Source organism: Leopardus geoffroyi, chromosome B4 (assembly GCF_018350155.1).
Source record: "Leopardus geoffroyi isolate Oge1 chromosome B4, O.geoffroyi_Oge1_pat1.0, whole genome shotgun sequence".
NCBI lineage: Eukaryota > Metazoa > Chordata > Mammalia > Carnivora > Felidae > Leopardus > Leopardus geoffroyi.
This window is the reverse complement of record NC_059341.1, coordinates 21,857,719-21,871,587: the sequence shown is the minus strand read 5'-3', so window position 1 is coordinate 21,871,587 and position 13,869 is coordinate 21,857,719. Positions and strand designations below refer to the sequence as shown.

Below are 13,869 nucleotides of genomic sequence, written 5' to 3'. Positions count from 1 at the left end.
AGCACGTCCTTTGAAAGATCTGCTGAGGCAGCAGTGGCCTCAGGGAAGAGCTAGGTTTCATTCAGAGCAAGAAGATGAAGGGGGTGGTTTAGAGAAGAATTTGCAGAGATAGAGAAGTGAACAGAGTGAATTTCGAAGAGCACAGTTGGAGTGTCAGGGATGGGGGAGAGGTAGGTGATTGTGAACTCGTGCCCCACAGCGTTGATGAGGTTAAAGCTGTCCACCAGCAAGACCATCACTGACCTGCCTTCTTCACGGGAACGTTAACCTTAACTCTAAAAAAAAATTTTTTATGTTTACTTATTTTTGAGGGAGAGTGAGCGAGCGAGTGGGGGAGGGGCAGAGAGCGAGGGAGATGGAGAATTCCAAGCAGGCCTGCAAGGACAGTAGAGAGCCCCATGCGGGGCTTGAAATCACAACCTACAAGATCGTGACCTGAGCCCAAGTTGGACGCTTAACCGACTGAGCCACCCAGGTACCCTGAACCTTATCTTTTAGATGCAAACAGGAAGAGCTCTGGAGTTGCTACACCAGGTTGAGCTCAACCACTGACTCATACCTGCCAGATGGACCACAGGTTGTCGGACAGCGACCTCTACCTCATTATAGTGTTACAATCTCCACCCACGAAGGAGCCCAAGCTTCTCTGACATAACATATGATATGAGTAGAGGCATGTTTTTTAAGTACACCTGTGCAACCTTATGCCCGCCTTCATATGTGATGTCAAAACTCCCCTTTCTGAATATTCCTCCTAACCCAAAATGAAAGAAACCCAGTCACACCCACTCTAGGAGTCATGGCTTTGGAAGTTATTCCCCGTGACCTCCTTATCTTCTACAGATAAAGTTTCCTTTGTGTGACAACCCCACCTGGTGCAGTCTCTGTCTGTAACTCACCAGGGAGTGAACTCATGTTTCGTTCCGTTAGAGCTGGGACAAAAGAGGGCATGTTCAGAACGGAATGGAGAAGAGAACCCAGGGGTCGAGGAAAGCCTGGACACCCTGAGTCATGTCCCTTTTGAGGGTGCTTGAAGTAGGAGGGCCTGGGTGGCTCAGTCGGTTAAGCCTCCAACTCCTGATTTCAGCTCAGGTCACGATCTCATGAGTTCATGAGTTCCAGCCCCGAGTCTGGCTCTGCGCAGACAGCATGGAGGCTGTTTGGGATTCTCTCTCTCCCTCTCTCTCTGTCCCTTCCCTGCTTGTACATGTGGGCCTTAATGTATGTCCTCCTTGTTAAAAAAAAAAGGCCAAGGAGTTAATGATTTCTTTGGCGTCTTCCAACAGGGTAGATAACATCTAGGTAGTGATTATGCAGGGTCTCCATAAACGTTCTCCAAGACCACTGACCACAAACACCTTGACATCAAAACCTCCCCCCTCCCCCCCCCCGGCTTCAGGTGTTGAGTGAGCTCTGAAGGACACCTGGCCCCTGTCCATGTTCGGATCAGTTCTTGGATGCCTGAGTGGACAGGTGCACCAGACCGCAGTCACCAATAAAAACCCAAAACCCCAAGCAAAGATGAGATTCATGCTCCTTTTCCTTTCTGAGTCTCCTGGATGGTCCATCTGTATCTGCACTCTCTATACATCCTCAATAAACTCTGCTCTCACCTCCCGCTGGCTCACATTTGATCTCTATCCTGTGTGAAGCCAAGGACCTTCTTGGTTGGTCCCATAGGATCCTCTCTGGGTCCTCAGACCCAGGCTACGGCATCAGTTTTAGGAGCGATCATGATTCCACACCTCCTTTCTGTTCCCTTTTTCCTGAGTCAACACTATTCCATACGGGAGTTGCTCCTTCAGCCCAAATCCTGGAGTGAAACATCAAAGCTCACCTTCAAAGATTGCATCATGTGAGTAAAAACTAGCCCTTTGTTGTAAACCACTGAAATTAGTTTTTTTTTAGTTTTTTTTAATGTTTATTTTACTTGAGGCAGAAAGAGAGAAAGAGAATGAGGGAGGGGCAGAGAGGGAGACACAGAATCTGAAGCAGGCTCCAGGCTTTGAGCTGTCAGCACAGAGCCGGATGTGGGACTCGAACTCACAGACTGCGAGATCATGACCTGAGCCGAAATCGGAGGCTTAACCAGCTGAACCACCCAGGTGCCCCTGTAAGCCACAGAGGTTTTCAACCATCTGCCACTGCTGCATAATTTAGCCTCAGTGAATTAATACAGACACCTAGAGCGGGGTCTACAAACTGTAAAAACCAGAAAGTAAATATTTTAGGTTCTGCAGGACCTACAGTCCGTCAGGGCCACTAGACTTTGCTGTTGCCGTGCAAAAGCGTTCATAGATTCTAGGTAAACAAATGAGCATGGCAATGTTCCAATAAAACTTTCTTTACAAAAACAAGTAGCAGAAGAGGTTTGACCCTCAGGGACAGGTGGATGGATACTCCTGAGAAAGCGCTTTAAGTAATTTAACCAATGGCTAGAAGTTCTAGAGGCAATTGCTTAAAATCACATTTGTTAATTTTACACAGCCAGTGTTATTTTTGGAAGTTTTGTATTAAAGACGATACAGAACATACTTTATTGCAATAGTTCTGTTGAAAAACAAAATTCAACTGCGTAAGTCTGAAGACCTAATTGGTTCTATTAAATAATTCATGAATAGGGCAGCATCCCTTATATCATATACAACATGGAAGGTTTGGGTGGCTCCATCAGTTAAGTGACCGACTCTTGATTTCAGCTCAGGTCATGATCTCACAGTTCGTGAGTTCAAGCCCCATATTGGGTTCCATGCTGACAGTGCAGAGCCTGCTTGGGATTCTCTCTCTCTCCCTCTCTCTCTTCCCCTTAAACACACATGCTTGTGCTCTCTCTCTCTCTCTCTCTCAAAAATAAATAAATAAACTTTAAAAAAAAATGGAAGGTTTTTATAGGAAGGAGGGTCAGGCAAGAGAGTTATTAGCTAAAGACAAGAAAGAATTGTTTACGGCAAGATCACTTCCCTTAGGAGGAAGGGCAGAGGGTCTTACTATGCAAATAATCTCCTCTTCCTCTGGGGGACAGAAAAGGCCTACAGACAGAAACCTCTCTGGTGAGTATCAGAAAATTCCTGACTGACCCATTAAGACTTACATTTCTGGGATGGGTTGAAACTGCAATTAGGTTAAGCCTTAAGCCCTGGGTTACTGACTTAAGCCTTAACCTGAGTGATGCCATTTAGGGCCCTTTGTTTTTGCTTTTTAACACTCCCTAGAGCCCATTTATTTCGTAAGATTTAAAATGGATAAAAAAAAAAGGCAAAGGATGGCAAATTTAATATTTCAGGATGGATAGGGGAAAAAAAAACAACTAGAAATTATCTCTCTGCTTGCACAAAGCCTTCAGAAGCAATTGGGAAGACTCAAAAAGGAAATGAGGAGAGAGAAACAGATGAATTAGGGATAAAAGGGGGAGAAATGAAAACATGAAGAAAAATAGCACAAAGGTGAGAGAAAATTGGATGAAGCTGGGATTCCTGTATTGGTTTTTCTTCCAGCACCAGAACCAGAAAGCATGCTTGTTCCTCTACTGCCCCCTTCAGTTCTTTCAGGGTCCTCACTTGATTTTTTGCAATTGGCCACTAATGGGTTACACCGTGGGGCGCCTGGGTGGCTCAGTGGGTTGAGCATCCGACTTTGGCTCAGGTCATGATCTCACAGCCTGTGAGTTCCAGCCCCGCGTCGGGCTCTGTGCTGACAGCTGGGAGCCTGGAGCCTGCTTTGGATTCTGTGCCTCCCCCTCTCTCTGCCCCTAACCCACTCTCATTCTGTCTCTGTCTGTCTCAAAAATAAATAAACATCAAAAAAAAAAAAAAAAAAAAAAGAATTTAATGGGTTACACCTCCCCAGAATGCAACTCTTATGAGTGATTTTCCATTTTTTTATTTTAGTTCCATCTTGCTGAAGTCCACAGGGGTTCAAAAATGGCAGGATATATGTAAGTCATTTGAGTAAATGAGATTTTGGATGGGCAGGGTGTGGTAGGGGATGAGGACAAGACCAAAGACTGAAGATACATAGGGGCCAAGGTTAACATGGGGAGGGGGAGAGATACTGAGCAGGAGTGGGGGTTCAGGGACAGAGGTAGTTTAGAGACTGAGCCTGATTCTAGAAATTAAAGAACTGGGGTAGCTGAGCAATTCCACAAACGTGGCAAAGTAAATTGATAAAATATTAATTACGACTGGGATCTGGAGGTAGGAAATGCAAGCAAAATGATGGCATGACAGACAGTTCCGGGTAGATCTGGGATGGAAAATCAGGGCCTGCGCTTTATCAGTCTGGTCGGGGAATCAGTGGGAATAAGATCATGGGCATATAATCTTCTCATAAGTTAGCCAAATCCATGCTATCATCGCATCATGGTCACCTGTCTAAGAGTCAGTCTACATTGTGAGCAACTTGAGTAGAAACAAGTCTTTTTCCACCATTGTAAACCCACCACTCATTACAGTAGCTGTCCAAAAGCTAGCACTCAATGAATTTGTGTTGAATTACATTATTTCCGTTCAATAATAAAGAATTTCCGGGGCACCTGGACGGCCCGGTCAGTAAAGCGTCCGATTCTTGATTTCAGCTCAGGTCGTGATCTCACCATTGGTGGGATTGAGCCCCGTGTGGGGCTCTGCAATGAGAGCATGGAGCCTGCTTGGGATTCTCTCTCCCTCCCTCTCTGCCCCTCCCCTGCTCACCTGTGCGTGCATGCTCTCTCTTTCTCTCCAAATAAATAAAAAATCAATAAACATTTAAAAAATTTCCTAAATTTTTAATAGGAAATTGTCAGTTCTTTGGAATGGGGAGGGAGAACGCTTTGTCCTGGGAATCTCTGAGAGTTTGCCACCATTTTCCATGTCTTCATCCTAAAGCTACCCTCCTTCCTGTCGATCGACTATCGGCCGTCTACTACTTACCAGTGCGGGAGTCCAAAACAAATGGTAAAAGCTTCGCTCTCATCACCGCAGCTGTAACGTACATTTGGTTTCATGCTGACTCCACGCTGAAATTCAGGGCTATGGCCACTCCGAGTCTCCCAGCTGATGTGCTTCCTGAGCACAGGAAGTGTCCATTGTCACCCTGTGAGAAGTAAGGGAGATGATTCTTTTTCAGAAATACCAAATAAAGGCTGTGCTATCTAATTAATAGGTTTACAACCTATTGAAAATATGTGAGAACCCCCTTCCCCCCCACCACCACCACAATGAAGTCCCAAACACTTAGACACTTCACTTCCTATTTCTTCTTCCCCTCTCCGATTTGTGGCCTTATTTTTGCAGGCTTTGCAATAAGCAGGCACCAAAGAACACAGAACACTGAAAGTCTCTGCCTCACCTCCGGAAATGTACACTTGTTCCAATCAGACTACTTTTTGCCTTACATGGGCACAGGCGACATCCAGGTAAGGCTGTATGTAACCTCTGTAGCATTCAGCCAATGAGGGACCAGGGGAGGGACTTACCTCTGTAGTGCCCAGCCAATGAGGGACCAGGGGAGGGACTTGCACACTAGGAGATAAATGGTCTGCTGTAACTGCCCCCAGTGTGCCTGTCCATCAGACACCCACTCTTGCAAGAACATTGATTAAAGCCTCGCCTCACTGTGCTCCAAGTCTCTGCATCCTTTCTTTGATTGGGTCAGTGGGCTTATTTCTCATAACCCCCTCATGGCATCTCTTCCTGGCAAGTCAGGCCCAGTCCAGGAGTGGATGACGGAGCAAGCACTTACTAGGTGTACATTATGACCTACAACATCTAAGCTATTCACATGGTGAGATGCTTTTGCTTCTAAAAGCAACACTGTACATAATAGTAGAGGCTATGTTGTCAAGGTAAGAAAAATTAAACAGGGGCACCTGGCTGGCTCAGTCCATGGAGGGTGAGACTGTTGATCTTGGGGTTGTGGGTTCATGCCCCACACTGAGTGTAGACACTACTGGAAAAATAAAATCTTAACAAAAATTAAACAAAAACTAGGATAATCAAATGGAACAGTTCACTACAAAAAACAGCCATGCCTGCTGTATTCCTAAGTTTTGCTTTTCTCTGATGATTGAGAATACTTCACTTGACTAACACATGGGCAATTCCCTTCTTTTGTTAATTGAGATAAAAAACGACATGTAACGTCGTGTAGGTTTAAGGTATACAATGTGTTGATGTGATACACTTAAATATTGCAACATCATTAATACCATCGTAGCCTTAGCTGCACATTGCAATTCCCTTTTTATTCAAGTCAGAGGTCCCTCACCCAAGGTCCCTCCCTGAGCCTCTCCTCCACAGTCCCACAACTGGACCTGTGCCCCTGCTTCATCCACATGACAGCCATCTATTGCATTGACCTCCATCACCACCCTGTGAATTCCTTCCGGGCAAGAACTCGTTCTTAACTGCCTCTGTCGCTTCCACCCAAACACCTGGTAGACTCTTGCTAAGTGTGTTTTAAATCACTCATTCATTCATTGATGATTTATGGAGTCAAAGAAATCACAAATTCAATTTTAGGCAGCTTTGGAGTCCTGCTAGTCACATCAACTCTGAGAGAAACAAAGTAGCCCCACAGACTTTTCTATCACCCTTAGCTGTTGGGATCCCGTGAATTGGGATCCCGTGGACCTCTCAGGCATCGGTGAGAGAAATGTCAAAGAAGTCATAACGATGCATTAATGGATATTTTTCCCTTCTGGCTTTGTACTCAAGGGATGTCATTTGTGGTTTCTGAGCTTAGGACCATGGAAAGAGCAATGTGGAGATTGCTTGTGCTCTGGCTTGCTTTAAGGTCACAGTGACCTTGGAACAGACTTCCTATGATCTCTTTTGCCCAAGAAGTAGTTATTGTTACTTGATCCTTATACCCTCGGCCGTGGAAAGGCAGAGAAACTTTCTGGAGTAGCCGTAAGATAAAATAATAATTTAAAAATGTTTCTTAATAAGGTAATAAAAATAGTAAAATTAGTTTTTAATTTTGATTCTTTTCTTCTCAAAAGAACACTTTGTTTCAAGATCCCCTGCAGCAACCTTTCAGGAGAGGCATACGTAAATGAACTGCATGACCGTACTCTTTATGTGTCCACCAAATCGGTAGAGGTACGTGGGTGCTTTTATGCATTCTCTTGCCAACTAAACCAAGCTTGCCCAACTGGAAAAGTTCATTTTTGAGAAAATTGGTACAAATTACAGGATACTGTTTCTCAGGGAAAAATATGGACATACACATACGTATACTTGTAGATACATCTATTGAGTCTTCCCTTGAGTCATAATTACTCGTAAAAAGAGATCAAATCAGATTCAGACCATGAGCCCTTGGAGCCCCATTAATCGGCATGTCCAGTTAATGAAGAACAATGAGCTAATTGCTTTTAATTGGCAGCGGTTCATGACAACATTGTCAAAATTCCAGCACCACTTAATCTCGCTTCTGTTTTGTTCTAAGGAGACCTTTTCCACATAGAAGATCTGCGCTACGTTGATTGTCATGTTTCCAATGCACACACGGGCTTGTGTAACTCTCGGCCAAGCGAGAAATAGGTCAGTAGTCACTGCACTGAAATCTGAAGTACATCCCACGCTGTCAGGCAGATCATAGACACGTACCACTCACCTGTTGAAAGAAGAAAAACATTTTTAGTCAAGAGCAACTTATTCTCCTGAAGATACAGTCTAATGCAGGCAAAAAGCACGATACCAATTTTTAAAGTACACATTTAAAAAAAAATAAAAAATAAAAAATAAACACATTTATATTAGACTCTGTGATCGTTTGGCTCTGTTACTGGTTAACTCATTTTCTTCTGACCCCAAGACTGTTATTTGAATAGCTTAAGCTTCAAGAGTTAAACACACAGACTTTGCTTTCTGGAGGTCTGGGAGTTGAAAATGCCCCTGCTATAAAACCAAAGGTAATTAATTACACAAGAGAAATTTACAGTGGCCAAAAATGACTGAAACACTTAAACTGGAAAGAATAAACTGATAATACTAAACAGTTCTACAGGGTTTTGCATGTCTTCGGAACCAAAACTTTAGGTTCTCAATCACCACATGAGCAACAGATAATGCCTGGAGACTTTCTGAGGAAAGGGAGGTAGAACTAAAAAACTTGAATCAAAAGAGTTTCCAGAAGGTTTTACCCCCTCTGTAAAAGGTAAAAATTAAAAATTAAAAAAATTTTAAAAAGCCACCCAAGAAAAGAAGACTGTTTATCTTGGCTTCAGTTGGAAAAAATAATGATCTCCCCCCAAAATATGTAGTCATGCACCTATTCCGTTGTCTACAGATGTCTGAGCCAAAAAGGTACCAAACAAACAAACAAACAAAAGTCCTACCAATCTAGAAATATCCTCGGCAGCAGGAGATTAGAAGTCACTCTGGAAGTTGTGCCAGATTCCCACCAAGAAGTCCCACTTGAGATGATTTCACAATCCAAAATTTACAAATAGTCAAAGAAACCATACTGAAAATCATCAGAACATCAACACATAGTGGAAGAACTTCAGATAACAAAATTATCAGAGACATAAAACAAGTATGCCAAAATCAAAGGCAAAAGAGAACTTGGACATGAGAAAAGAATAACACTGTTTAAAAAGATAAGATAGATTTGAAAAAAATAAAATACAAGTCATATGTATGAAAAATATAATCATTGAAATTAAAAACTTAGAAATGTGAAGCAGCATATTAGACACTGTTGAAGAAAAGATTAGTAAGAAAGAACTTAACTGCGAGGAAATTGCACAGAAAGCAAGACAGGGAATCAAGGATGTGAAAAACAGGAAAAAGAGGTCAAGAAACATGGAAGATAGAAGTTCAAATATAGTTCTAACATGAGTTCCAGAAAATGAAAATAAAGAGAATGCAGGAAAGAAAATATTCAAAGAGAGAATGTCTTATGTTTTACCAGAATTGATAATAATCTGATCCCTTAGTTTCGAGAAGAAAAACAAACCCAAATGGGATTGATAAAAATGCACCTTTTCCTAGCATAGAAAATTCCATTCAGTGAAAAAATAAAATAAAATTAGATCCTTATCCTACACCATTTATAAATTCAATTATAGATAAATTAAGAGCTAAATGGGGGTGGGGAGAAATACTTTAAAGCATTTAGGAGACAAAATTGGGGGAAATAGCTTTATGACCCCAAGATATGAAAAGCTTTATTAAAGAAAAAATTAGGGGCACCTGGGTGGCTCAGTTGGTTAAGCCTCTGACTTCAGCTCAGGTCATGATCTCACGGGCTGTGGGTTCAAGCCCTGAGTTGGGCTCTGCACTGACAGCTTGGACCCTGCTTGGGATTCTCTCCCTCTGTCTCTGACCCTCCCTCCCTCCCCTCTGCCAAAATACAAAAAAGTAAAAATTTTTAAAAAGAGAGAAATTCAGCACAGAGCCCACTTCAGATCCTCTGTCCCCCCCCCCCCGCCCCTCTCCAGCTCATGCTCTCTCAAAACAAATAAACATTAAAAAAAATAAAAATAAAGAGAAAACTTTTAAAAGAGTTACCAAATTATTTGCTAATTAAAATATAACATTTAAAGAACAAGAAACCACAGCCTGGGGGAAAAAATATTAGTGGCAAAATATTATAAGGAACTCCTATAAACCACTAAGAAGATAAACAATTTTTAAAAATAAGCAAAATGTGGGAAGCCTGGGTGGCTCAGTCGGTTAAGCAGCTGACTTTGGCTCAGGTCATGATCTCGCGGTCCGTGGGTTCGAGCCCCGCGTCGGGCTCTGTGCTGACAGCTCAGAGCCTGGAGCCTGCTTCAGAGTCTGTGTCTCCCTCCCCCTCTCTACCCCTCCCCCACTCACGCTCTGTCTCTGTCTCTTTCTCTCTCAAAATAAATAAACATTTTAAAAAATAATCATAAAATAAAAATAAGCAAAATGATATAATAATGTAATTCTCAGAACAGGAAACCTGAATGGCCAATAAACATATACAAAGGTTTTTAACTTCAGTACCAATCAGGGAAATATCTATTAAACAATAAGGTATATTATTTCGCACTCATCAGATTGGTCAAAATAAAAAGGTCTGGTAACTGTCAGTGAGAATGCAGAGCAGTAGGGATGCAGTTCCAGAAGACCATGGAAAATGGGCACAACCACGTTAAGGAACAATTTGGTCATAGCTGGCCTTAGTAAAGATGTGCCTACCTTATGTAGGAGCAATTCCACTCCTACATATTTATCCCTAAGAGATTCTTACATAAGAGATTTGGAGAAATGTCAGAGAATGTTTAACCTGATGGCTTTTGAAACTGAGAAAAATTTGAAACAACTGAACAACAGGAGAACAGCTGAAAAAGAAAACGTTTGGTCTGTTCACCTATAAAATGCCAAACATCAGTGAAAGTGAGCGAAATAGAGCTTACCTCTGCTAACATGGTTAAATGTCACAAATATATGATTGAACTAACATACAACAAAATTGTTTTAATGTTTGTATTTGAGAGAGAGAGAGGGAGGTAGAGAGAGAATGAGCAGGGGAGGGGCGGAGAGCGAGGGAGACAGGATCTGAAGCAGGCTCCACCCTGACAGCAAAGAGAACCGTGTTCCGGGGCTCGAACTCACAAACGTCAGATCATGCCGTGAGACGAAGTCGGATGCTCAACCGACTGAGTCACCCAGGCGCCCTACAAAAAAAGTTTTTGAAGAATGACATATGTGGTATGACTCATATAAATTTAAAGGTATGCCAAAAAGATCATAATTTTAAGGCTGTATATGGATAGAGTAAAAGTACGAAAACTGACGAGGGGTGACAGGGTTTCATGGGGACACCCACTGTCTTTGCAATCTTCTTCTTAATCCAGGCGGCCAGTACGTTGAGTGTTCATTATACTGTCATTTATACTTTTTATAGGTCTACAACAGTTCATCACTTAAAAAAAAATAACTCAAAAGAGATGCAAACACCCTCACCCTTCATGGAGAAACCTTGAAACAATTTCTGAATCACGATGAATGAGCTGATGTGTACTCTTGGGCCTTGCGAAGCTCTTGGGAAAAATGAAGAAAGCATGTCTGCAACCACTTGGCTTATGAGTAAAGGAACCCTTACTACTTTAAATCATTTTATCTGCTTCATAAAGCATTTTAGATTTTAGCATCCCATTGGAAGCTCCATGAGAGCATTCAAGCCTAAGAAACCGGGGTCGGGCGTGGGGGGCAGGGAGAGATACTAACTGCCCTAAGAAAATTTCTTTTTTTTTTTTTTTAAGTTTATTTATTTTGAGAGAGGGCGCAAGTGAGAAGGCAGGGGAGGGGCAGAAGAGGGAGAGACAGAACCCCAAGCAGGTTCCACGCTGTCAGCACAGACCGCAATGCGGGGCTCACGAACCGTGAGATCATGACCTGAGCCCACATCAAGACTCGGAGGCTCAGTTGACTGAGCCACCCAGGCTCCCCCAAGAAAATTTCTTGTTTTATGCATTCTGATATGGCTTAATTCTTACAGGTCCCCAAACCAGAATGATAAAATGAAACTAGAACATTTTATTTTATTTTATTTATTTTTTTTTTTTTAACTTTTTTTTTTTTTCAACTCATTTATTTTTGGGACAGAGAGAGACAGAGCATGAACGGGGGGGGGGCAGAGAGAGAGGGAGACACAGAATCGGAAGCAGGCTCCAGGCTCTGAGCCATCAGCCCAGAGCCTGACGCGGGGCTCAAACTCATGGAGTGCAAGATCATGACCTGGCTGAAGTCGGACGCTCAACCGACTGCGCCACCCAGGTGCCCCGAAACTAGAACATTTTAAAGAAGTAATTTGCTCAGGAGTATCTATGGGGTTCTCTCACAGGCAAGAGGGCCACATTTTTATTTAAAATATTTCTAGAACACACTATGAAATTTATTGATACATATATAGGTGTCTCCTCTCTTCATTTCAAAACGCATTGGAAGCACCTAGACCTTTATTCTGAGTGTAATAAAGTCAGGTGCTTGGGATCAGGAAACACGTATTACACAATGCCTACCCACGAGAAGTTTATGAAATAATCTACAAAACCTTTGATCCAAACATTCCCAGTCCATGTTCTACATTTTATAGACTATCTGCACACTTAAATGGCTGGCTGATGCAAGTACCTAGAGAATAAATCTCATCATCATCAGATATAATATCCATGGGCCCATTTATGCACTGACAGAGTCAGCATTAACCTTTCTTGCTGATCATTTTGTGATCCTTAAAATACATTAAAAAACACAGTTTTGCAATTTCACAGCAACTTCATAGTCCGCTTAGGCATTTTCTTGGCATGCCCTCTCTCCACAGTTGCTAGCCACCTAGAAAGACGTTGTCATGATCACGTCTGGAAAATGACCCTATTCAAAGTATTATGGAACAGTTTTTACATCAGCAATCGCCAATGACAGAAGAGTCCCAGAGGATACTTACTCAGAACAGTCTCACCCGGGTCAGTCTGATCCTGCCCAGGCTGGAATGAAAAGCTTTCATTTCCATGAAGTCTTGTGAGCCCAGGAATCTTTCTGACGAACTGGTTTGAACTTTGGGAGCCTTCAAGAAGCAAATAACAGCAAAGCCTGGTCAAGTAAAGTGAGGGTGTGGGGAGGTCAGACGAGACAGCATGGAGCCCAAGGGGAAGTCAACTATAATAGTGGCTTCCGGGTCACTAGATCCAATCTCCTTGAGATGGTTATTGAGTCGAAGGGGGTTTGGTCAAATCACTTTTGTGATCGGTATGTAAGAAATACGTTAGCGGCCCAAAGTCAGTCAACTTCTTTGTGACTGGGGTTACATCTATCAAATATGACAGCACCCCTTGAAGGAGTTTACAGGCTCACCCAATACCCTCATTTTACCTAAGGAGAGAATGGAGGCCAGGTGACTTGCCCAATTACAGCCAAATCGGAAAGCAATTAGCAGGGCTGCTGATAGCAAAAACGGGTCCATCCCCCGTCCTTGTCCCCCCACCATGCTGGCACAGACGTGTGCGATGAGCTATTGGAAGAGTCTCACCTTCAGGCTGCAGGAGCCAGATGACAGAAGCCCAAACAGGAAACAGTGACCATGGCAACATTTCTAAATATACATCTGGAGGAGGCTCTGTGATTCTTTGATTAGAGAGGTCCGTTAAGAAAAGTATCTGTCCATACACGCTTAAAGAGGCAAACAACGTGCTGTTTTCCCAAAGGAAGGCAAGAGCCGAGAGCACGGGTGACAAGTAGAGTCCCTTCTACTTGTAGGTGGACCCTGAGTCTCGAGCGGGAGAAAGTAGCTTCCTTCAAAGGCTGCCTGAGTTAGAGCTTGTGCTCAGAGATGCCAAAAGTCCAAAAGCAAACACCTAGTTTGAGTAAAGGGAATTAAGAGGGTTGCCCCTGCCCACCCTGGCCACCCCACTGGGAGACACCATCGCCGCAAGAAGTGCCTTCCCAAGCAAGCAGGATAGAACTCCTTTGTGATGTGCCCCTCCACATCATCTGCCCCTTCACCGCCAAGTTGACCTGGCTGAGTTGTCTCCACCTTTTTTTTTTTTTCACTTGTTGCTGACAGTTGCAAGAAGAGGGCTTATTCCATTTTCCCTTCTAGGTAATAAATGTCTTACTTTAATTAGGGGCTTACTCTATGGCAGGTATAGTTCTAAGGGCTTTATACGCATTAATATTTAACCTTCATCATAAGTCTATAAAGTGGATATTACTATTATCTCCATTGTACAGATGAGACACCAAAAGGTGATGGTTTTATATATATAGTACATTCAGGTGGCCCAGTACATTCTATATAGTATAGAATGTACTATATATATATATATATACATATATATATATATAGTACATTCAGGAACCAGTACATTCTATATAGTATATACTATTCATATAGTATATACTATATATATAG

General features: G+C 42.6%; 1 long non-coding RNA gene across 2 annotated transcripts in view; it reads right to left on the bottom strand.

Moving 5' to 3' along the window:
• Nucleotides 1-5,066, bottom strand: part of LOC123590829 — a 52,046-nt gene extending 46,980 nt beyond the window's left edge. For both annotated transcript variants that reach the window (XR_006708997.1, XR_006708996.1), the window contains exon 1: nt 4,908-5,066. This is a non-coding gene — a long non-coding RNA (uncharacterized LOC123590829). The remainder of the gene's footprint in view (nt 1-4,907) is intronic.
• Between the last annotated feature and the right edge of the window lie 8,803 nt (nt 5,067-13,869).